Source organism: Loxodonta africana, chromosome 23 (genome assembly GCF_030014295.1).
Source record: "Loxodonta africana isolate mLoxAfr1 chromosome 23, mLoxAfr1.hap2, whole genome shotgun sequence".
In the NCBI taxonomy this organism is placed as follows: domain Eukaryota; kingdom Metazoa; phylum Chordata; class Mammalia; order Proboscidea; family Elephantidae; genus Loxodonta; species Loxodonta africana.
In genome coordinates, this window is record NC_087364.1 from 16846262 (window position 1) to 16870314 (window position 24053).

Here is a 24053-nt window from a genome sequence, read left to right on the forward strand (position 1 = left end):
TTCCCATGGAGCAGCTGGTGGGTAGAACCGATGACCTTTCAGTTAGCAGCAGAGTGCTTAACTCTTGCGCTACCAGGGCTCCTTGCCTACCGCCTAGCTCAGTGCATTTCTAGTAAGTGCTTATGAAATTGATGAGTAGACAACAGAGATCCGGTGAGGGCTTCCCATAGCGGCACAACCAGCGCCCAGGGAAGCAGGGGCCACCCCTCCTGTTCTCCCAATGAGCGTGGCCAGTCCAGGGTAGGGATGTTTGGTGTGTGGTCTGACAACCTTCTGCCTCAGAATTAAATGTTAAAATGTCAACCTTCAGGCCCCACGGGGGATTTCCTGAATCAAAACCCTTGTCGAGGAACCCAGAAACTGGTATTTCCAAGAATCCAGGTAAGTCTCTTGTACACCAAAGATTGGGCTCTATTGCCGTGTGATTTTGTAGACACGTAAAAAAGATCTGATAACATTCTCAAATGCCAACCTTAGTAACTGAAATCTCCAGAGTAAGGGAAACCAATATTTTGGGTGGTTACTTTGGACCAGGCGCTATTCAAATGAAGGTGGTTAGGCACTTGGCTGCTAACCTGAAGGTTGGTGGTTTGAACTCAACAGCCACTTGGTGGGAGAAAAGACCTGGCAATTTGCTTCCTTAAAGATTACAGCCTTGGAAACCCTTTGAGGCCGTCTACTGTGTCCTATAGGTTTGCTATGAGTTGGAATCAACTTGATGGCAATGGGTTTTTCGGGTACTATACAAATGGTTTCACACATAATGATTTAATATCCAACAATCCAAGGAGAAAGTTTTATTATATCTGGTTTTGAGGAAACAAACTCATGGAGCGTAAGGAACTTGCCAAAGTGTTAGTGGGATTCCAACCTAGGATTATTTAATCCCAGAAACCACATTCTCTCTTATGCCTCACCGCATCTCACCGAAAGGGACCAGGCCATCCTGAAGAGCCTGTCTCCAGGAAATGTTTGGAGCTCGTCTCTGATCTGTTGAATCTGCCAAAATGAATTTGTGGAAATCAAACTTTGGAGTTTTAGTTATATCTTCATTAAGCCAGAATGTCTAAGTCACCTATGACTTTGTGTGTGTGTGTGTGTGCTTTGTGCCGACGAGTCAATTCTGACTCATGGCAATTCTATAAGACCGAGTAGAACTACCCCAGAGGGTTTCCAAGGCTGTAAATCTTTAAGGAAGCAGACTGCCACATCTTTCTCCACTGGAGTGGCTGGTAGGTTCAAACCACCGACCTTTTGGTTACTAGCCAAGTGCTTAACCACTGCTCCACCATGACTCCTTCCATAAAGATTAAACAGCCTGGAAAATCGTATAGGGCAGTTCTCCTCTGTTATGTGCCGTCTCTGTGAGTTGAAATTGACAGCACTTAACGACAACAACAACAAAGAGGCCGCGCTGGCTTAGTGCTTTGGAACAGGACAGGGAAACACCCAGGCACTAGGCAGACTGAGAGTCAAGGTAGGGGTGGGGCCAGGAGGGCAACAGGGCAGGTGCAGACTATAGCTGACCCCATCTAACACTACCCTGCTCCAGCCAACAGTCTCCAGGCATTGCAAACCCAGTGTGGCCAGGGCTTCTCATATTTCAAAGGGAAGCCAAAAGTCAGTTTTTTAAGTGCGGTATCTGTTAACGAATTAGATTCAAGTTTAAGATACACCCTGCAGGCCAAACAAGCAGGTCTGACAGAGAAGCCTATGCCAACGGAGTGCCTGTCTGCAACCGCTGGCCTGGAGAATTCAAATCTCAGGGGGTGAAGCTGCATAAATTAGCTGGGATATTGTTTATTAAAAATGGTTCGGATCAGAGAAGTGCATCTTTGTACTGGGCTTATATAGAGGTATATCCCTATTAATGTTGTTGTTAGATGCCATTGAGTGGATTCTGATCACAGTGACCCCATGTGACAGAGTAGAACTGCCCCATAGGGTTTTCTGAGCTGTAATCTTTACGAAAGCAGATGGCCAGGTCTTCGTCCCTCAGCGCTGCTCGGTGGATTCCAACTACCAACCTGCAGTCGAGCGATTAACCTTTGTGCCACCAGGGCTCCTTATTCCTAGCAATAAAAAAACCTGTTGCCGTCGAGTTGATTCTGACTCACAGCGACCCTGTAGGACAGGGTAGAACTGCCCCATAGGGTTTCCAAGACCGTGAATCTTTGCGGAGGCAGACGGATCAGCTGGTGGGTTCCAACCTCTGACCTTTAGGCTAGCAGTCCAGCACTTAACTACTGTGCCCCTAGGGCTCCTTATACCTATCAGTACTGCTGGTTTAATTTAATAAATCATGTACCATTTTTGGATTTTACGCAAGTGTACCAGGAGTGGTACCGAAGGCCAAATTTTTGTCAACTGAGTTGTGTTTTTCCATGAACTTTGGATTGCAGGATGCTTCATTCTGGTGATGATGTTCAAATTGGCACTGGTCAGTTTTTAAATTTATGATTCCCCAGTCTTCTAACTTACCAAAAACAAAACAAAAAAAACCCCGTTGCCGTGGAGTCGATTCCGAAAGTCAGTCAACACTCGGATGGCATCTGCTTTTTAATACTGCATTTGGATATCTCCCCGGCGGAGCTTCTCCACACGGAAGAGTTGAAGCTGCTGGTTCAAAAAATTACTTTTTTTTTTTCTCTCTTGGCCCAGTGGTTAAGCGTTCGTTGCTAACCAGAAGGTCGGCAGTTCAAATCCACCAGACTCCTTGGAAACTCTATGGGGCAGATCTACTCTGTCCTACAGGGTCACTATCGACTTGACAGCAATGGGTTTGGTTTTGGGGGGTTTTCTTTCTCTCTTACACACACACACAGGATAATGTGTGACTTATTACTTATGCATTCTAAATCGTAAGTTTTAATGATCTTATGTTATTTTTTGCAGAATAACTATGAATTAGCCATTAAGTTTTTGTTGTTTTTAAAATTTCCAAAGTCTTTCAGTACCAGCATCGCTTAGAGGGTAGTCTCATAGCTATTTTATAGCAAGGTTAATATGCCTTTATTTTTGCTACATGTATGCTTTTATTTTATTTCATCAAGGTAGGCCATGTTAACCGACGAAAGCAAAAATCATCATTAAACCCGGTCCACACAACGCTACCCGCTTAACGCTGTTAAACGCAGGACGGACGCACAAACACCAGTTCGAACGGATTAAAAAAGGCACTTACAGGGAAGACCCGCAAAGAGTCCCAGTTTGGAGACACAACAAAAAGCCTTCAGGAAGAAAAGTCAGCAGGTTCTAATCTCATTTATTTTCCCCGCTATGTTTTATTGTAGTTTTCCGTCGTAAAACAAAAGATCATCAAAGGCACCGGTGGAGTTTTGAGACCAGCCTCTTCTCTCCCGGAAGTTCGAGCCGCAGTCCCCGGGGCCGCGCGCCCGCGCCCCAGCCTTCCCGGCCGGCCGCGCCCCGACTTTCTCCCGGGGCGCGGGCGGGCCGGGGACGCGCGGCCAGGCGAGCGCGGCGTGTGTTCACAGCTGTCCCAGGGAAGCTGCAGGGTGCTCACCAAACCCGAAACCGCCGTCCCTGAAGCAGGCCGCTCCGGCTTCGCCTGCCTGCTCCTGGGCGTTGGGGAAGCGGAATCAGGGGCGTCTCCCACCCAGGTTTCCCAAGCGTCAGCCCAGCCTCTGCCCGCCGGCAAGGCCGCGCACAGCCAGGCAGCCAGGGCCTCCAGCCGCCGGGGAGGGCTGCGCGCCCCTCCTCGCACCGCTGCCTCCTCCCCTCCCCTCCCCCCACGTCTTACCCTCCCTTCCTCCCCACCCCCACCTCTTCCCTCCCTCCACTGCCCCACCCCTCCCTCCTGCGCAACCCCACCTCCCCACTCCCACCTCAGCCCTCCCCTCACTGCCCCCTTCCTTCTCCCTCACCTCCTCACCCCTACCCCTTCTCCTTTACCTCCCCACCCCACTGATTACCGCCTCCCCACCCCCACCTCTTCCCTCCCTCACCTCCCCACCCCACCTCTGCTCTCCTGGCTCCCATCTCTTCCCTCCCCCACTTCTCCCCTCCCCCGCCTACCTGTCCCCTCCCCCACCTTTCCACCTCACCTACCCACCCTTCCCTCCCACCCACCTCCTCCTTACCCTTTCTTGCCCTCCCCCACCTTTCCCTCCCCATCTACCTCTTTCTTCCCCCACCTCCTCTCTTCCCTCCCCATCTCTCCCCACCCCATCTCTTCTCTCCCCCACCCCCACCCCATCTCTTCCCTTCCCTCCCCCACCCCCACCTCATCCCTTCCTCCTCTCCCCATCTCTTTCCTCCCCCACCTCCCCTCTTCCTTTCCTTTTCTCCTCCCCATCTCTTCCCCCCTCCCCCACCTCATCCCTTCCTCCCCTCCCCCATCTCTTCCCTCCCCCACCCCCACCGCACCTCTTCCCTTCCTTTCTTCCCTCCCTTCCCTCCCCATCTCTTCCCTCCCCCTCCCCACCTCATCCCTTCCTCCCCTCCCCCATCTTTTCCCACCCCCACCGCACCTCTTCCCTTCCTTTCTTCCTTCCCCCTCCCCCACCTCATCCCTTCCTCCCCTCCCCCACCTCTTTCCTCCCCCACTCCCCCTCTCCCCCTCCTTTTCTCCCTCCTCATCTCTTTCCTCCCCTCCCCCACCTCATCCCTTCCTCCCCTCCCCCATCTCTTCCCTCCCCCACCCTCACCCCACCTCTTCCTTTCCTTTCCTCCCTCCTCCATCTCTTTCCTCCCCCACCCCCACCCACCTCTTCCCTTTCCTTCCTCCCATCCCCCACCTCTTTCCTCCCAACCCTGCCTCCACCCTCTTCTCCAGCCTCCGCCCCAGAGCCGCTGGAGGCTCCCTGTATTCAGCATGACACAGATTTGGGCCGAATGTCGTTCCAAGGTTCTTGGTTAAGAATCCCAAGAAGTTTGCTGGCAGATGCACAGGCCAACAGCCCTCCTGGCCCTGCAGAGCCACCCACCCAGCTCCCCTTCCCTGCCTGCGTCCGGCATGCAAAAGGGCCTTTGGCTCCCAGGCTTGCTTTCTTCCCAGTGTAACCAAGATTCTGCTTTTGAAACTTTACACAGACTAAAGGGCAGCAGCCTGTTTTATTTTAGAGAGGAAAATGAGAGTGAAAAGGTACTGGGAGGGAACAAGGTGAGGGGAGGCAGAGGAACGGGAAAGAAAGTTCGCGCTTTGGGGCTGGCAGATGGGAGAGTCCTTTAGAGCAGAATGTCCCAGGCTTGGAAACCGGGGCTGGAGGAGGTAGGTGTAAAGATAAAGTGGACGGGCAACAGTTAAAGTCCCACATAAGGAATGTGTGTGGTATGTCTGCTGCCAAAAATTAGGGCCACACAGCCTTGTTTCCCGGTTTTTTTTTGTTTTCTTAAGTTATGTTGTTTTTGCTTATGTCTTCAAACTCAGTTGATCCAGGGTCACAACTAGGGGGTGTTTTGAGGGCACGTGATTAACGGCCTTGGAAAGACGGCTTAATGCCCTGCTTTCCCAGGGAGAGGTCTGGCCTCAGTAGGCACACGGTAAACAATAGGTAACGTGTTAACCCTGTGCTCAGAGCATAACCAGTTTTGTTGGTCTTAACCCTTACCACACTCATGTATGTTTTATTCCCATCTTCCACATGAGGAGACAGGTGTAAATAGGCTGAGTGTCTTGGCTGTGAGCACACAGCTCACGGTGGCAGACGTAGGACTCAAACTCCATTTGACTCCGTGTTATGATAGGACTTAATATTTGGGAGACAAAAGACAAAATGAGCACAGAATGAACTGACTCCTTGTTTGGAGGGTAACCAGTAACCCCGTTGCCAACAAGTAGGTTCTGACTCATGGCATCCACACGTGGGTCAGAGTAGAACTATGCTCCATAGGGTTTGTTTTTAATGACTGGTTTTTGGAAATAGTTTGCCAGGCCTTTCTTCCAAGGCACCTCTGGGTGAACTCCGACCTCCAGTCTTTCAAACAAACACTTAACCTTCTGCACCACCCAGGGACTCCTATTTGAAGGAAAGACATGTAGATTACCCTTGGGATGTACTCTGAGTTCTCCCAGACCTGTATTTTACAGTGGAATTAATCAGCGTATTTTTGTCCCTGCGGGTGTTACTGAGGCATTTCATTAGCAGGAATTTCTGAATTCCTAGATGCTCTCCAGACTGGGCACCTAAGCAATATGGTCTCTGGTTAAGTCTCCCCGTGGCTCGTTAGGGAAATTCTCTCGGCCCTAGGCTGACAGCCCTTTGCAGAATTACTTGACTATCCACTAGGATGGGGCAGCAGTTCACTGGTAGAATTCTCACCTTCCATGCAGGAGACCCTGGCCAGTGTACCTCAAGTGCAGGCCACTACCCATCCATCAGTGAACAGATTTCAATGGAACTTCCAGACTAAGACAAACTAGGAAGAAAGACCTGGAGATCTACTTTTGAAAACCAGCAATGAGAACCCTACGCGTCACAGTGTTTCATCCTGCCGTGCATGGGGTCTCCATGAGTTGGGGACTGATTCAACAGCTGCTAACAACAACATCCAATAGATTAAAAAAACAAAAACAAAAAAAACTTCCATTCCTTTACAAAAGAAATATACAATAGTGAGGAGGGGTGACCAAAAAAGCAAATTAAACTTGAAGGTGGAATAAGATCCATGCAAAGCACCCAGGAAGGAGCCCTGGTGGTGCAGTGGTTAAGTGCTCAGCTGCTAACCCAAAGGTCGGTGGTTCAAACCCATCAGCTGCTCTGTGGGAGAAAGACCTGGCAATCTGCTCCCATAACGTTTACAGCCTTGGAAACCCTGTGGAGCAGTACTACTACTTTGCCCTGTAGGGTCACTATGAATTGGAATCAACTTGAAGGCAACGTGTTTGTTTTTTTTTTTTTTTTTGGTGTTTTTAATGCACCCAGAAATCTCTGTTGGACTGTGAATCACCCTGTTACGGACTGAATTTGTTCCCCCAAAAGTTATGTTGAAGTCCTAGCCCCTGTACCTGTAAATATGATTCTGTTTGGAAATAAGGGTTCTCTTACGTTAATGACATCATACCAGAATAGGGTGCGTCCTAAACCTAATCTCTTCTGAGTGGTATCTTAGAAGAGGAAAAACAGACACACAGGGGGAAGACAGTTGATATATGAAGATACATCTACAAGTAGCCAAGAAACACCCAGAGCTACAGAAGTGGAAAGAGACAAGGATCTTTCACTAGGAGCCCAAAGAGAGAGAGAGAGAGCGTGTGCGCGCCTAGCCCTGCTGACACCGTGAATTCAGACTCTTAGCCCCCAAAACTGTGAGTCCGTAAATTCCTGTCCTTTATGGAAAAACGGGGAATCTTGGCTCTATAGTGTTTAACAAAGTGAAACTTCTACTTCTGTTTACTGTGGAGACTCAAGAAAACGGTGCCCAGGCAGTGATGGCGACAGAACATTTGTGGTCCAGGGTGTATATGTATGTGTTCCTTTCCTGCTTCACCCCAGCAAGTATAAAACACACTTGGTTCTGTTAGGTTCTACTGATACTTTCTTTTCAAAAGGTTTCAAGATACCACTAAAGATTTTTTTTTTTTTTACTTCAGTTGCATTTCTACTGCTTTAACATCTACACGCACATAAGTCACCAGAGCACACCCAAACTCTCACAGAAAAATGAGATAAAGATTTGACAAGCCCAGCCTTCTGAGGAAGCCAGTGGAAGCCTGGTTCTCAAATGTAATGTTCTACATATGTTCCCTTAGAGTGCAGAGGGAATTGGTATTTAAGATGCTGTGTCGTGCAATAATACCTCAGGGTGCTATCTGATGGTTCATTTATTCCTAAACCTTGTACAGCTGCCATATTGATAAATAAACCCCTCTCTCTAGGAAATTATTCTTGTGGTTATCCCTTCTCCAATTTTTTAGGTTAAGAGCTTAAGCCACAGGAGCCCCTGGTTTGCTCAAATGGTCAAGCGCTGGACTACTAACCAAAAAGTTGGCTGTTCAAAACCCACCCAGAGGCGCCTTGGAAGAAAGGCCTGGTGTCTTCTGAAAGGTCCAAAAAAAAAAAAAAAAACAAACCTGTTGCCATCGAGTTGATTCCGACTCAGAGCGACCCTGCAGGACAGAGTAAAACTACCCCGTAGAGTTTCCAAGGAGCACCTGGTGGATTCGAACTGCCAACCTTTTGGCTAGCAGCTGTGGCTCTTAACCACTACGCCACTATGGTTTCCTCTGAAAGGTCCCAGCCTTGAAAACCCTGTGGAGCAGCTCTACTCTGCACACATGGGATCAACTCAATGGCAACCAACAAGAACAAAAACCTAAGCCATCAAAGGGTTTTTGCTACAATCTGACCCCCAAGCCTTGTTTTGGGTGGGAGGGGTTGGGGGTAGGAAGGAGTTGTGGACCTGTGACTCCTTACGCAGATCATCAGTGAAGGAGGAAAAGAGTTCCACTTGCCAGCTGGGGGACAAGCTATGAATCCTCCTGTTATGGATTGAATTGTGTCACCCCAAAATCTGTGTTATAAATCCTAACCAATATACCTGTGGTGGTAACCCCATTTGGGAATGAGTTTATTAGTGCGGGGTGTGTCTTAGACCAATCTTTTTTGAGATATAAGAGAGCAAAGATGGAGGAAGGCAGATGCCAAGCCTCACGAAAATCACCAAGGAGCCAAGGCTGAGAAGAGATAGGACCTTTCCTCAGAGCTGACAGAAAGAAAACCTTCTAGAGCCAGTGCCCTGAATTTGGATTTCCAGCCTCCTAAAAAACTGAGAAAGGAAACCCTGGTGGTATAGTGGTTAAGTACTACGGCTGCTAACCAAAGGGTTGGCAGTTTGAATCTGCCAGGCGCTCCTTGGAAACTCTATGGGGCAGTTCTACTCTGTCCTATAGGGTCGCTATGAGTCGGAATCGACTTGGTGGCACTGGTTTTTTTTTTTTTTTTTTAAGCCGAGAAAATTAATTTCTGCTTGTCATAGTCACCCACTTGTGGTATTTCTGTTACAGCAGCACTGGATGACTTAGATGCCTTCCAATGGAAGAACTTTCTGGGGGCTCAGGAAAAGGACTTCATTGGTACCAGGCAGCTGCTCCATAGCAGAATCGGTCCATTTTCTTCAGGGTGACCAAATATCCCTAATTTTCTTGTCATGACAGCTTAGATGGTAGAAGCTGAAGCTGGACCTGCCTCTAAGGAATCCTCCCTCTAATTGGGGCCCAGTGTCAGCTTGCCTTGATTTAAGGTATCGAGGCAGGAAGGAGGGCAATCTGTAGGGCACCCTGAAGAGGAGAGGAGAATCAAGTGAGGAGGAAATGGATCCAGTGGAGTAAATAAAGCAAAGCCTGGTGTGGTGCCTGAAGAAGACCCACGCTCCCCTGGCTTCCTGGGCAATGCTCTTTTCTCTGGAAAACTCACTTCCTTCTGTCAGAGAATGCAGCTGGCTCAGAGTGGACTTCCCACTTGGACCTTGGAGCTCTTTGCTACTTCTAGGCAGCCCGGGGTATCCCAGGCCTGTCTGCTACTGCAAAATCCTGTGCCCCAAACCCTCCCTCTGAATGTACCTCTGAGGAAACCATTCCTAGTATCCATCATGAGGGAATCAGAAGGGAAGTCTGGGCCAGTATGCTCTGTGAGAAACAAGGGGCAGTGTAGGTATGTGCCCTGTGACAGAGGCCATCCCCACACAACGCCTTCATCATCCTGGCGTGGGGACCCTCCAGCCTCTGCTGTGGCACAGCAGTGAGGGAGGTAGTACTTTGGGCTTCCTCAAAAAGCCAAAAACCAAACTCGTTGCCATCAAGTCAATTCCGACTCATTGCAACCCTATAGGGCAGAGTAGAACTGCCCCATAGGGTTTCCAAGGCTGTAATCTTTGCATAGGCAGAACAGCAGGTCTTTCTCCCGTGGAGTGGCTGGTGGGTTCCAATTGCCGACCTTTTGGTTAGCAGCTGAGGGTTTAACCACTCACTGCACCAGTGGGGTTTCCAGCACCTCCTAAATCATGCCACAGAAAGAGCCACTTACTTCCCCACACACAGGCTGCCAACGGCTCTGTCACTGGAAGATGAACTATAGGGAATAAAATCAAGATGAAGCTTGGTGTAAATCTTTTCGGCTCACAGAGATTGTAGAAAGTTGGAAATGAAACGGATATTAAGATCATCTAGTTCTACCTCCTCATTTTGGAGCTGTAAAAACGGAGGCCCAGGGAGGTGCCTTGATGTATCTACCAGCACACAGTGGCCACACGGCAGAAATACCCCCGGCTTCCCCTGCCTGTTGCCACGACACCGTTGGGCACTCATGTAGAGCATCTTTTGACTTTTGAGAACAGTTAGGGAAGAATCAAGCCTTGGTGGCACCGTGGTTAAGCACTGGGGCTGCTAACCAAAAGATTCAGTGGTTTGAACCCTGCAGCTGCTCTGCAGGAGAAAGATGTGACAGTCTGCTTCCCTAAAGATCACAGCCTTGGAAACCCTGTGGGGCAGTTCTACTCTGCCCTATAGGGTCGCTAAGAGTCAGAATCGACTCAATGGCAACAGGTTTAAGGAAGAATCAGTCCTCTGGCATCTTCACTGCCCTTCTACCTTTTATTATTTCCAGCTGCTAAAAATTGGCACTTTTAAAAGTGGGTTGGCCTACCAGTCCCTGAGGGTCACTGTTCTAGGGAGCGCTGGTTTAGAGGAGTGGAGAACAGGCAGGTTCGGGAGCCATAAGAGCCAGCCTCCTACCTGGCACCCAGGGATTTCTGTCATTCAAGTCCCTGGGAGTGTGCTCTCAGCAAATACTAACCCACAGAGTCAATTGCTAACTCTAGTCATCTGTACATTTGCCCTCTGGGGTTGGAAAGCTTGAGAAAATGCTGTCTCCTGATCTAGTTGGTCTTGGATGGTGTCTTAGGCCAGCATCTCTGGAGGAGCAAAACCAGTGAAGCATATACATACATATGTATATAGAAAGAGATTTATTTCAAGGAAGCGGCTCATGGAGTTGCGGAGGCTGGCAAGTCATACATAAATCCATGGGTCAGGCATCAGGGTGGAGGCTTCTCCTGATTCAAGTGGTTTCAGGGGCTGACGAACCCAAGATCTGCAGGTCAGATGGCGGGCTGTTGGCTCATGGGGCTGTGGGAGCTGGTGAATTCCAAAATCTGCAAGTCAGACAGCAGACTGCTGGCTCACGTCCCAAGAACCAGAGGTCAGAGGATGACGAGTCGGATGCTGGACTGAGAGAAGGCGAGCTTTGCCAGAGCATCCATATATATTGGATGCAGACCACACCCCCAAGGAACTCCCTGTATTAGAGCCATTGATGGTGATATTTTGCGTATTTCTGTTGCTACTTCATTTCGTGGATTAGCAGCGCCCTCTTTATTACTGGAGGGAGAGTCATCAGCTCCTTTAAGACTAGTCAGACTGGAGAACCAATTCAGAAAACATCCTTACGATTTTGTTTCTCTAGAACCACTTCCGGTATCAAATGTCTTAGGCTGGGTTCTCTAGAGGAGCAAAACTCGTGGAGTATATATATGTCTGTGTGTGTATACATAGAGAGAGAGAGATTTATTTCGAGGAAATGGCTCACGCAGTTGTGGAGGCAAGTTCCGAATCTGTGGGTCAGGTGTCAGGCTAGAGGCTTCTCCTGACTCATGTGGTTGCAGGGGCTGATGAACATAGATCAGCAGGTCAGACAGCAGGCCGCTGGCTCACGTCTCAAGAACCGGAGGTCAGAGGATGATGAGTCGGATGCAGGATCAAGAGAGGGCAAGTTTTGCCAGAGCATCCATATACATTTTGGATGCAGACCACACCCCCAAGGGAACTCCCCTTACCTCAGATCGCAGAATGGAGGATAGTTACATAATACTGAGAATCGTGGCCCAGCCAAGTTGACACATAGCATTAACCACCACAGATGGTAAGATGTTTTTGTCTGGTGGAAGCCTTTAGAGAGTCAATAATGTGTATCTGGGATCCCTGCATGGCGCAAGAAGAGCCCTGGTGGTGGGGCAGTCGTGGTGTTGACACAGTGCTCTGCTGATAACCAGAAGGTTGGTGGTTTGAACCCACCAGCTGCTCCATGGGAGAAAGATCTGGCAGTCTGTTTCTGTAAAGATTTATAGCCTAGGAAACCCTGTAGGACAGCTCTACTCGGTCCTATAAGGTTGCTATGAGTCAGAAGTGACTCGACGGCTACAGGTAGGTGGTATAAAAGTTAAGTCTGCAAATATCAGCCAAAACATTTCTACAGGTGAAAGACGTGGATATCTGCTTTTGTAAAGATTACAGCGAAGAAAACTGTAGGGACCAGTTCTACTCTGTCACATGGAGTAGTTACCAGTTGAAATCAACTAGCCAGAACACAACAACAATATGTATTTAGACTCTCTAGGTGGCTCAAATTGGTTACGTGCATGACTGCTAGCTGGAGGTTCTACTGTGACACACATGGGGTCGTCATGAGCCAAAGTCAACTCCAATGCGACTGGTTTTGTAAGGATAAAGTGGGGTCTCATGAAGCCCCCGCCCCGGGCAGGAATGCGAATTGCCTCAAGGCAGCCTGGGAAGCTGCCAGGAACCCAGGCAGCAATCCAGCTGTCTTCTCGGCTTCACTCTCTCTTTGCAATCAACTTTCTTCTTCTCTATGGGCAACTGGGTGGAGGCTGATATGTCAACAACTATCACCTTTACGTCTCTGCTTTTGAAGAGATTAACCAAGGCTGACTGGCCATCCTCTTCCCAGTGCCAGACTCCCAGAAGAATCTGATTGGCCCGCCCGGGTGAGATGCACACCCTGAGGCAATCAAGTGTGGCTGGGGGTAGGGCGCCCTGAGCTTGATGGCGCTCAGGCTGGGATGACTGAAGGTCAGCTCTCAGAGAAAGAAGAATGTGCGGAGGGTGGGCAGACATTTAAACAGCGACTATTACAGGCAGTAGCGTCGCTAGGGGCTGGGGAGGTAGTGCGGAGAGCACCCACTGACACTGTCAGAAAGGGTGACAGCAAAATGACCCCAGGTGTGTAAGTGGGCGGATCGGTGCCGCTGGAGGAGGGGCTGCCGAGGCAGTGGCATCACTAGGGTTGGTGACACCCCTCACCCAGTGCTGTACGTAGTCACCCCACCCCTCACCCGTCAGTCAGGGTGAGGGTGGCCAGCTACAGCGCCCGCCATTGGGCAGAGACTAGGGTCTTGCCTTGGCCAATGGAGCGGGGAGGAGCCGCAGGGATCTGCGGGGGGCCTGGGCAGGACAGGACTACTCTGCCCATCAGGGGGTGGGTTCCCCAGCCGGCTCCGCCCATCCCAGGTTGGGGTGTGACACCTGGAGTACTGTGCTGGATTACACCAACCCTAGTGACACCACGAATTATAGGCTTCAATCAAATTAACTACTAACACTGAAATGGTAGCATGGTCAAAGTGGGAGTCTAGAAGAACAATTCGAACGCTGTGTAGTTGTTAGCTACCATAGCATAGCCTCTGACTCATGGCGACCCCATGAACAATGCAACAAAATGCTGCCTGGTCCTTCGCCATCCCGATGATTGGTTGCAGATTGGGCCACTGTGATCCAGATGGTTTTCACTGGCTGATTTCCAGAAGCAGATCTCCAGGCCTTTCTTCCTAGTCCGAGTCTGGACGCTCCCTCTGAAACCTGTTCAGCATCATAGGAACTCGCAAGCCTCCAATGACAGATGGGTGGTGACTGCGTGTGAGGTACGTTGGCCAGGAATCAAACGGGGTCTCCCTCATGGAAAGTGAGAATTCTACCATTGAGCCACCACAGCCCATTTGCCTAATTTCCTGGGTGATAGAGTGTCTGTGAAGGGGCTGTATCCTTTTAGATAGCAGTTTCCTTACAATTCAACCACCACCCTCCAGACTCTGTTAAGAAAGTCTGCTCAGTCAACCTGAGGAATGTCTTTTCTGGGACTGTCATATATATTATCATATTGTTGGGGTGCTTCAGCTAGATACTGAAATGAAATACAAATGTAATTTTAAAGTTGTATTGTTGAGATATATGTATAAGCATATACGCACACGTATCTATATTTTAAACTCCCAACTTACTTCCAAAAAGGATTCCAGGGAAGTTCTAATAAAAACACCAAAAAAATATGACTCGAACTCATTAACAGTAAAAAGAAATAAAAGCCGAGTAGCAAACAGGCTGCAGTTGAGCAGAGCAGCAACAATGGACGGACAGGCTGAAAGTCCTGGCCTGAACTGATTGCCAGACTTAGCCCTGAACTTTCCAATATTCGAGCAGAGAAGAAAATACTATGAATCGTGTTGTTAAGCGCTGGCCAGTCGACTTTCAACTCATATCGATCACATGTAACAGAGTAGAACTGCCCCACAGGGTTTTCTAGGCTGGAATGTTGGTAGGAGCTCATGATCAGGTCTTTTTGCAGCAGAGCCGCTGGGTGGGTTTGAACCACTAACTTTTCGGTTAGCAGCTGAGCGCTTAGCCATTGCACCCTCAGGGCTCCTTAGGAATCACATAGCTATTACAATTTGAACTATGTGGGACAGTGGTTCTCAAAGTGTAATCCACGGACTTCTGAGGTCCTCAAAACCTGACTTTCAGGGGTCCACAGCTCAAACCTATTTTCATAATAATACTAAAGACCTTGTTTGCCTTTTTCCCTCTTACTCTCTCATGAGGGGACCGTGGAGTTTACCAGAGGCTGCATGTCACGTAGTATTACGGCAGGCTGAACGCAGTAGCAAATATGAGAATCCAGCAATTGCCGCAAAGTCAGACACGGAAGAAATCTGTAAAGATGTAAAACAATGAAACTCTTCTCACTAATTTTTTGGGGGAAAATATAGTTATTGTCATAAAATGTGAATCCGGTTGACATGTTATAAGTTTATTGTTATCTTAAGTGAATAAAAATTTTTTTCTTTTTAATTTCTAATATGGTAAATATTATTGGGTATAACTCTCAGAAGGAGCCCTGGCGGCGAAGTGGTTAAGCGTTCAGTTGCTGTTCTAGATTGAATTGTGTCCCCCAAAAATGTGGTGTCAACTTGGCTAGGCCATGATTCCCGGTATTGTGTGGTTGTCCGTCATTGTGTCATCTGATGTGATTTTCCAGTGTGTTGTAAATCCTACTTCTATGATGTCAATGAGGCAGGATTAGAGGCAGTTATGTTAATGAGGCAGGACTCAATCTACAAGATTAGGTTGTGTCTTGAGTCAGTCTCTCTTGAGCTGTAAAAGAGAGTAGTGAACAGAGAGACAGGGGGACCTCATACCACTAAAAAAGTAGTGTCAGGAGCAGAGCACATCCTTTGGACCAGGGGTCCCTGCCCTGAGAAGTCCTACACCAAGGGAAGGCTGATGATGAGGACATTCCTCCAGAGCCCACAGAGAGAGAAAGCCATCCTCTGGAGATGGCGCCCTGAATTTGGACTTCTAGCCTACTAGACTGTGAGACAATAAACTCCTGTTTGTTAAAGCCATCCTCTTGTTGTGTTTCTGTTACAGCAGCACTAGATAACCAAGACAGCTGCTAACCAAAAGATTGGCAGTTCGAATCCACCAGCTACTCCTTGGAAACCCTATGAGGAAGTTCTACTCTGTCCTATAGGGTCACTATCAGTTGCAATCGACTTGATAGCAATGAGTGTTTTGGAGCCCTCATGAAAAAAAACTCTGGAGTTTTTCTCGATAGCTTTTGTAAGTTTGAGAGTCAAAATGTTTGAGAACTACTGACCTAGAATATCACCATTATTTAAATATCAGAGACAGTGATTTTGGCCTAAAAGTTCTTTTCCAGAAGACATTGGTCATATCTACATCTGCTCCCCCATAAAAAATTTTTTTGTGAATATAGGAAGTAATGTTTTTTGTACATATACATTCATTTCTTCATCACTTTATTGTTTAAGAAATACTTATTGATTACCTACCGTCCTCCAGGTATTATGCTTGACTCTGGAGGCACAGTAAAGAGTAAGACGAACATGATCGCCGTCCTCTTGGAGATTATAACCTAATTGTAAAGAAGGAACAATAATGACTTGAAAATAATGGAAACTATTTACCGTCACATAAAATACCAGTTTTAAAGAAATTATTTATCTTAATGAGCCTGAAGACTGGAGCTAAAGGCATTTCCTGGCAGGAGGACTTTATGTCCTAAATTTACTGGTGATTTAAGTTACAGTAACCCTGACTCATAGCTAGGACAGACTGGAGCCTTGGTGGTGCAGTAGTTAAAGAGCTCGACTGCTAACCAAAAGCTCAGCAATTTGAATCTATCAGCTGCTCCTTGGAAACCCTGTGAGACTGTTCTACTCTGTCCTATAGGGTCGCTATGAGTCGGAATAGACTCGATGGCAATGGGTTATGGGTAAGACAGAGTAGAACTGCCCTATTGGGTTTCCAAAGCTGTAATCTTTATGGAAGCAGAATGCCACATCCTTCTCCCACTGAGCAGCTGGTGGGTTCGAACCACCAACCTTTCGGTTAGCAGTTGAGTGCTTAACCACTGTGCCATCAGGGTTTCTTACAACAGCCCTAGTCATTACTTTACTTATAGGTAAGACATGTTTTGAGAAAATTCAGCATAGATAAACAAATCTATATTGGAAGATAAGAGACTTGTAAAAGGATTTTTTATTTTGGAAATATTGGACTTATTCAGGTGTAATTTGATTATTTTATTGATTGGATTATCATTGTATACTAAAATATGATTCAAATGGTCACAAGTGACTCACAGCTTTTCAGGTATATGGAAATCACATTTAGGAAGACAAAACTGTAGTGAACAGTTTCAGGAAAACAGAAGGAAGCAAGGTTCTAGGTGCAGCCAGCATTTGATCTTAGACGAGCCTTAGGCCTGGGGGAAAATTCCTGAGCTGCTTGAAGAGAAGTGCCAAAGAAAATATGAATTGAGAGGTGTAAGTAGAGCTTCATTTTTCTGATAGCACAGTTGGGCTGGAAGATCAAGGTAGTGTATGTAAATTTCAGTAAGACATTAGACAATGACCTTTTATGGTCTCCTTGTGGATTGATAGAGAGATGTACGGTAGATTATGGTACATGGAGTTGGTTTGCAGCTGGTTGAACAATCACATCCAAAAAGACTTGGTAATGGTTCCATTTCGTCCTTAATGGAGGTCTCTATCTTTAGCCTCACTTGATACAATTAGTTATAAGCGATATGTTAAAGAAATCTGAAGATGACACAAAGATGAGAATAGCTATGCATTAAGATGGTGTAACCAAGTGTCTTAGGCTGAACTCTCTAGAGAAGCAAAACCAGTAAAGAATATAAGTCTCTATATAGAGAGGTTTATATCAAGGAAGTGGCTCATGCTGTTGTAGAGGCTGGAATGTTCAAAGTTCGTGGGTCAGGATAGAGGCTTCTCCTGATTCACATAGCTGCAGGGGCTGGTAAATGCAAGATCGGCAGGTCAGACAGCAGGGCTCTGGCTCACAGGCTGCAAAGACTGACGAATTCCAAGATTGGCAGGCAAGATGGCAGGTAAGCTGCTAGCTCAAGTCCCAAGAACCAGGGGTCAGATGAACAGGAGCCAGCTGCAGGATCCAGAGTGAGCAAAAGCCCAAGAACCTTGCCAGAATGTCCACCTATCCTGGGTGCAGGCTGCATCCCCAAGGAAACTCCATTTCAACTGATTGGCTACTCACAACAGATCCCATTATGAAGGTGATCTCATTATATCAAATCTCATCATGGAGGTGATCACATCGTCATACTACTGCTACACTACATCATAACTGCCAAACCACTGAGAATTGTGGCCCAGCCAAGTGGACACACTATCTTAATGATCACACCACGGTCCAAAAATATTTTCAAAGATTGCAGCAGCATATCAAGTTGAATAAGATGGAATTTAATAGGGAAGAATCCCACAATTGAGCCCAAACAAGTTCACAATATTTGAAACCTAGCATGTTTAAGTGGAACCAGGATGAGGGATAATCAAAAATGTATCTGTAAAGACCTTGCAATGAGTAGGCTACTACTTATTTCCTAGGATGATGTTTTCTGATGCTTAGTGATGTCAGGGGGTATTAGACCAGGGGACAAGAAGATGAGGGTGGAGAAAAAACCCAGATGGGGAAGTGTGGTTTAAAAGTCCAATATGTAAAAAGTTGAATTGGAAATGTTGTGTGATAGATATATTTACAACAACGACAAAAAGAGCAGCTGCTGAGGCTACTTATGCACAACCAAACACCTCATGGGATTTGGTTTCTTAGTTTGGAGGTTTAGGATCATGGTTTTATGAGGCATCCCAGTTAATTGGCCTAATACTGTACTTAGTGTTTATGTTCTACCTTCTAGTTCGTTGCCTAGTCCTGGGGTCTTAAGAGCTTGCAAACGGTCATCCAAAGTACAACAGTTGGTCTCTACTCACCTGGAGCAACAGAGGAAGAAGAGTCAGGAACAGGAGGAGGAGATGGAACATATGCCTAATTGCCTCCATGAACAACTACCTCCTTTGCCAAGAGACCAGAACTGGGTGGTGCATAGCTCCCATTACTGAATGTTTTGACCAAAGACTCTATAGAAGGATCTCAATCAAAAGCAGAACAGAATTTCAAATTCTCTTGGAACCCAGATTTTTTGGAGCCATGGAGGCTGGATGAATCCCTGAAACAACTGCCCTAAGATAACCTTTAAAATTTAAACCAAAAATATCCACTGAAGCCTTCTTAAAACCAAACAATAGTTTAGCTTAAGTAGTCAAGAATGTCTGTCTTGAGCATTGTGCTCTTTTAATAACGATCTACATAGGGTCAAACTGACAAGAGCAACTTGAAAGGTTAGATAGGAAACTTAGGGGGCAATGAGTTTGTATTAATGAGGGAGAAACAATTCAGAAAAGGAGGGTGAGAATGGATGCACAATTTGAAGAACGTAATCAGTGTCACTGTGTTGTACACATAGAAATTGTTGATGTATGTTCTGATGTGTATATTCTCAACAACAAATAAAATTAAACTTTTAATGAGAGTACAGTATGCAAAAGAAATCAGCAGCCTAAATAAATGGCTCTCTAAAAAATGAGTGGTCTCCAACTGTATAAATAGAAGCATCATGTCGAGAATAAAGGAGGGGACGATCCTCCTCTACTCTGTGCAAGTTAGGCCTAATCTGGAATATTGCAGGCAATCCTAGGGCTCGTGGCTATCTCTTAACCTCATATTCTACCTCTCTTCCTGTTACAGATTGAATTGTGACCCACCCCCCTCAAATATGTGTTGTCAATCTTAACTCCTATACCTGTGGTTAAGGAACCCCGGTGGCACAATGGTTAAGCACTCAGCTGCTAACTGAAAGGTTGGCAGTTCAAACCCACCAGCAGCTCTGTGGGAGAAAGATGTGGCAGTCTGCTTCCATGAAGATTTACAGCCTTGGAAACCCTCTGGGGCCGTTCTACTCTGTCCTATAGGGTCACTATGAGTCGGAATCGACTCGACGGCCAAGGGTTTGGTTTGTTTTTGTTTTCGACATTATATTATAAATGTACTTGCTTAACTGTTTATTTCCTGTCTTCCTCAATAGAATGTAAGTCTCAGGAGGGCTGGGGCTTTGCTTGGTTCCCTCTTTCATCCCTAATTACTGACCCACTTTAAGTATCCACTTTTACTCATCTTTGACTGACTGAATGAACACAGGGAGGCCATACTGCTAGCCTACAAAAGGGAAGGTTTGCATTCAAACATCTGAGGTGTTACTTTGTGGAAGAGGCTTAGACTTTTTCCACGTGGCCAGGCTAGAAGGACCGAGTAGTTAGATGCTCAAGGGAAGAAGCTTTGGGACTCTCAGGTTTCTGGTAAAGAAATATTTCCAAGAGTTGGAAAGAATGGGTGACTTGGAGCATCCTTATTGCTAGAAGTTATTTCCACAGCTGTGAGAAAACCACTTGTCAGGGATATCGTTTGGAATTTGAATCAGGAGTCTCCGTGTGGTACAAACAGTTAATATACTTGGCTGTTAACTGAAAGGCTGGCAGTTCAAGTCCACCCAGAGGCACCTCAGTAGAAAGGCCTGACGAGCTACTTCTGAAAAATCAGCCAGTGACAATTCTGTGGGGCACAGTTCCGCTTTGACACACGTGGGGTCGCCACAAGTCAGAGTCAACTTAACAGCAGCTCGTTACTTTCTGGTTAACATTGAAGACGGTTTTCTATTTTAAAATTTTATGAGGTTGTCACAGTTCAGGCCACCTGTTTCTTGTCAAAATTTTTTAATTCAGTCTACCACAAGAGTTCTCCTTTATGGACGCATTTTCGATGTTTTCAGTATAACAATAGTGTCTTTGTTATCTAGTGCTGCTACAACAGAAATACCACAAGTGGATGGTTTTAACCAGCAGAAATTTATTTTCTCACAGTTTTTGTTACTGTTAGGTGCTATCAAGTCAGTTCCAACTCATAGCGACCCTATGTACAATAGAATGAAACACTGCCCAGTCCTGAGCCATCCTCACAATCGTTACTATGTTTGAGCCCATATGAGCTCACAACTTAAGAGGCTAGAAGTCCGAATTCAGAGCGCGACTCTAGGGGAAGGCTTTTTCTCTCCGTCGGCTCTGGAGGAAGGTCCTTGTCCCTTTGAGCTTCTGCTCCTGGGCGATCTTCATGTGGTTTAGCATCTCTCTTTTCTCATCTCTGCTTCTTTTGCTTGTTTAATCTCTTTTATATCTCAAAAGACACACCCCTACACTAATCCTGTCTCATTCACATAACAAAGACAACCCATTCCCAAATGGCATTATAACTACAGGCATAGAGGTTAAGATTTACAACACGTATTTTGGGGGGACACAATTCAATGCATAACAAATAGGATTCAATTTATACAAATTATGCCCATTTCCTGAACCACGGCTTGGAATATGTGTGATTTAGCAGAGAAAAATTTTGATTTCATGGGAAATAAGTGTTATTCTCTGGAAGCACCCTCAGAAAGACTGAAATGTATCTAATTTTCCTCATTTAATATCCCATGTGCTTACCACCCTTGTAGATAATCATAAACGTTGCCTTCTGGGTATCTTTCTAGATAAGGCATGGCATTTGTCCCAAGGAGAATGACTTTGGCACTCAGTAGGTGAGAACGGAAATGGATCATCCCATTGTCTCTCAGGGCAATTTCAGTAGTCAGTCAAGAATTGCCCTGGTATGGACAGACAAAAGAGTAAACAAGACTCTAGTATGCTCTTTCAGCGAGGCAAAATTTTCTCTTTGGAAAATTGAACAAAGTGTTTCATATTAACGCAGAGCTCAGAGGACGCTGAACACAGAGGTCTGTATTTATATAAATTAAAACTAACAAACACAGCATACCAGTGCTTACAGAGGACTCTGTGTTTCTCACTCAGGGGGAGAAGGGACAAAATATCATTGTAGAGGGACTGCTAATGTGTCCAGCTCTGACTGACTCCCACCACCCTGAAGTAGGCCAAGAGCAGAGATAAAGCTTGAAAGTGTGTCATGGGAATTTCTGACTATTTCCTTTGGCTGCATGATGAGATTTTTGCTGCCTAAAAACACAGAAGATTGGGACCACACGGCCAGTGTTCTGTTAACCTAGTAAGTGAGAAAAGAAGGTCTTTCCTGGAATCCTGGATTTTAAAAGCTTATTTCGGAAACAAACCTGAAATCCCAAACTTAATTTCAGCACATTAAAAACAAAACAAAAACAAAAACCTGAGTTAAATAAAGGTTGACACGGGAGTGAACCTTCTTTCTTTCCATCAGCTTCTTGTTCTGTGCCGTTGAGTCGACTCTCATAGCGACCTTGTAGGACATAGTAGAGCAGCCCCATAGGGTTTCCTAGGCTGTAATCTTCATGGGAGCAGATAGTCTAGAATATGGATTCTAGAGTGTAGTTTGAGGAGAAGGGAAGGGAAATACGTGGATGTGACTTTCTAGGCAAATGGACCTAGCAAAGCCAAAGCAGGCCCAGATCAGGAAGTGAGATGCTTCTATTCCTGTGTCCCAGGATACAGGACAACCCATGTTCTTCCCTGGGCATTGGCATCAGACAGTGACTTTTCTATGGAGGGTCCTGGTTCCTCTTGTGCCCTACACAGTAGTAGGTCAGTGAGACCACAAACAAAACCTAACAAGCCAAGGTCAAGGCTGCATTGTAAGTACTCATTTACCCCACTAGGCTGCAGGGAGCCCTGGTGGCACAACAGTTAAGTGTTCTGCTGCTAACTGAGAGGTTGGCAGTTCAAACCCACCCAGTGGCTCTGTGGGAAAAAGACCTGGCGATCTGCTCCCGTAAAGACGACAGCCTAGGAAACCCTATGGGACAGTTCTACTGTCACGTGGGGTTCCTGTAAGTTGGAATCAACTGGACAGCACGTAACAACAATCAGGCTGCAAGCCTCTTACGGACAGGGATTGTCTTGTTCATTGTGTCTCCCCAGCACCTGGCACAGTGCTGGCCCCAAAGGTGGTATTCAGTAAAAACAATTTTTGAAGGATACTATTAAATGAAGTGAAATGGTCCAAAGGGAAAAAAGCTTCCGTTAACCCTCTTCCAACCAGTGGCAAGGAGTCCCTGGGCAGTGGAACCAGTTACCATGCTCCACTCAGAGATGCCTCCCAGGAAAGGCCTGGTGATCTACTTCCAAAAAATCAGCCACTGAAAACCCCGTGGAGCCCAGCTCTGCTCTAAGACACATGGGGTCGCCATGAGCTGAAGCTGACTCCAGCAACTGGTAGCCGCCCGCGAAGACGGCCTGCTTCGGTTGGAGAGGGGGTTTTCTTTCTCAGTTCTGTCTTGGGCACCAGAAGTGCATCTTGTCACCTGATGACACCTTTCTTTGGTGGTCTGGGTAGTGAGGGTAGATACTGGGTTATTCTTGCTCACCACTGACTGTCCAGTAGTGTGTCTGGCACCTTGTAGATGATCAATAAATGTTAATATTTGTGCAATAAAAAAATCAAGCGATGGCAATGGGCTTGCCTTCCTCCTAGCAGACTGCTGTTATTACTCAATAAATGAGCCTCTTTCAAAACAGGACATATTAGGAAAGTGAATTTCCCTAAAGAGCAGAGATGTGACGGCAGCAGGCTTTTTCCTATTGCTTTCTGGGGGAGGTGAGAGGGAGAAATAAGGAAAAGATAAGGCAAAATATCACCGGGGATGGACCCTAAAGACCCACGATTTTGGGGTTTCAAGGTGATCACAGATGGCAAGAGCCCCAGAAACAAACGCCAGCTGGTTTGCAGGCCAGGAAGGCATTTCCTCCCCACGTGACGAGGGCATGCCTCCCTGCTCTCTGCCGGATCCCGCGCAGCCACCAAGTGTTTCAAAGGTGAGGAGGGAAGGCAATGTGCGCAGGAGCGCGCAGGGCGGTCGGAGGGTATTGCGGTCCCCGCCCACCGTGAGCCCTCTCGCGCCCCAGCACCCTTCCTCTCGGGCCTCCATTTGGTGAACGCACAATAGGTTCCCGGGCCAGGAGAGAGACACCTGCCGGTAGGACGCGGCACTGCGGGTCACCGCGAACCCGGCCCCTACGCTGGCTTGGCGGAGGAAGGCCCTGCAGGCCGGAGTGGAGGGCGCCGCGCAAGCACTGGGCGTTCTGCTGTGCAGACCACTTCTTGGTTTAATTTACAAGGGCACGACATGACCCCTTGGGCGTTCAGCCAAAAAACGTACATATGTTCACGTACAGGGGAATTCAGCTGTACCCTGTTTTTGCCCCTCTTGAATCTTCAGCTAACCTGGCTGTACCCCTCTTCCAGCCAGGCCCCCCACCTACTGTTCCCTGAACTGTTGGGCCAAAGGGACTCAAAAGCCACCCGGCAAAAGAAAACAGGAGTGGTTAGTGGCCCTTGATAGAAGGTGAAGGCTTACTGAATTTTTTTTAAGTCTGCTTGTTGCTGTGTGCCCCTGAGTTTTGACTCAGAGTGACCCCGTGCGACAGAATAGAACTACCTATAGAGTTCCCCAGGCTGTAGTTTTTACAGGAGTAGATCAGCAGGTCTTTCTCCTGTGGAGCAGCTGGGTGGGCTCGAACTGCCAAACTTTCCTTTAGCATATGAGCGATTAACCATTGTGCCACCAAATTCCTATCTGGCA

At 47.0% G+C, this 24053-nt stretch overlaps 1 long non-coding RNA gene across 11 annotated transcripts in view; it reads left to right on the forward strand.

The window, feature by feature from the left end:
• LOC111751678 (uncharacterized) overlaps window positions 1-24053 on the forward strand; it is a 70438-nt gene that overhangs the window by 19977 nt on the left and 26408 nt on the right. For 7 of the 11 annotated variants that reach the window (XR_010319093.1, XR_010319097.1, XR_010319100.1 and 4 more), the window contains 4 exons: window positions 311-381; window positions 3054-3252; window positions 6293-13671; window positions 18291-23286. This is a non-coding gene — a long non-coding RNA (uncharacterized LOC111751678). The remainder of the gene's footprint in view (window positions 1-310; window positions 382-3053; window positions 3253-6292; window positions 13672-18290; window positions 23287-24053) is intronic. The other 4 variants (XR_010319103.1, XR_010319101.1, XR_010319096.1 and 1 more) reach the window with 4 other exon arrangements.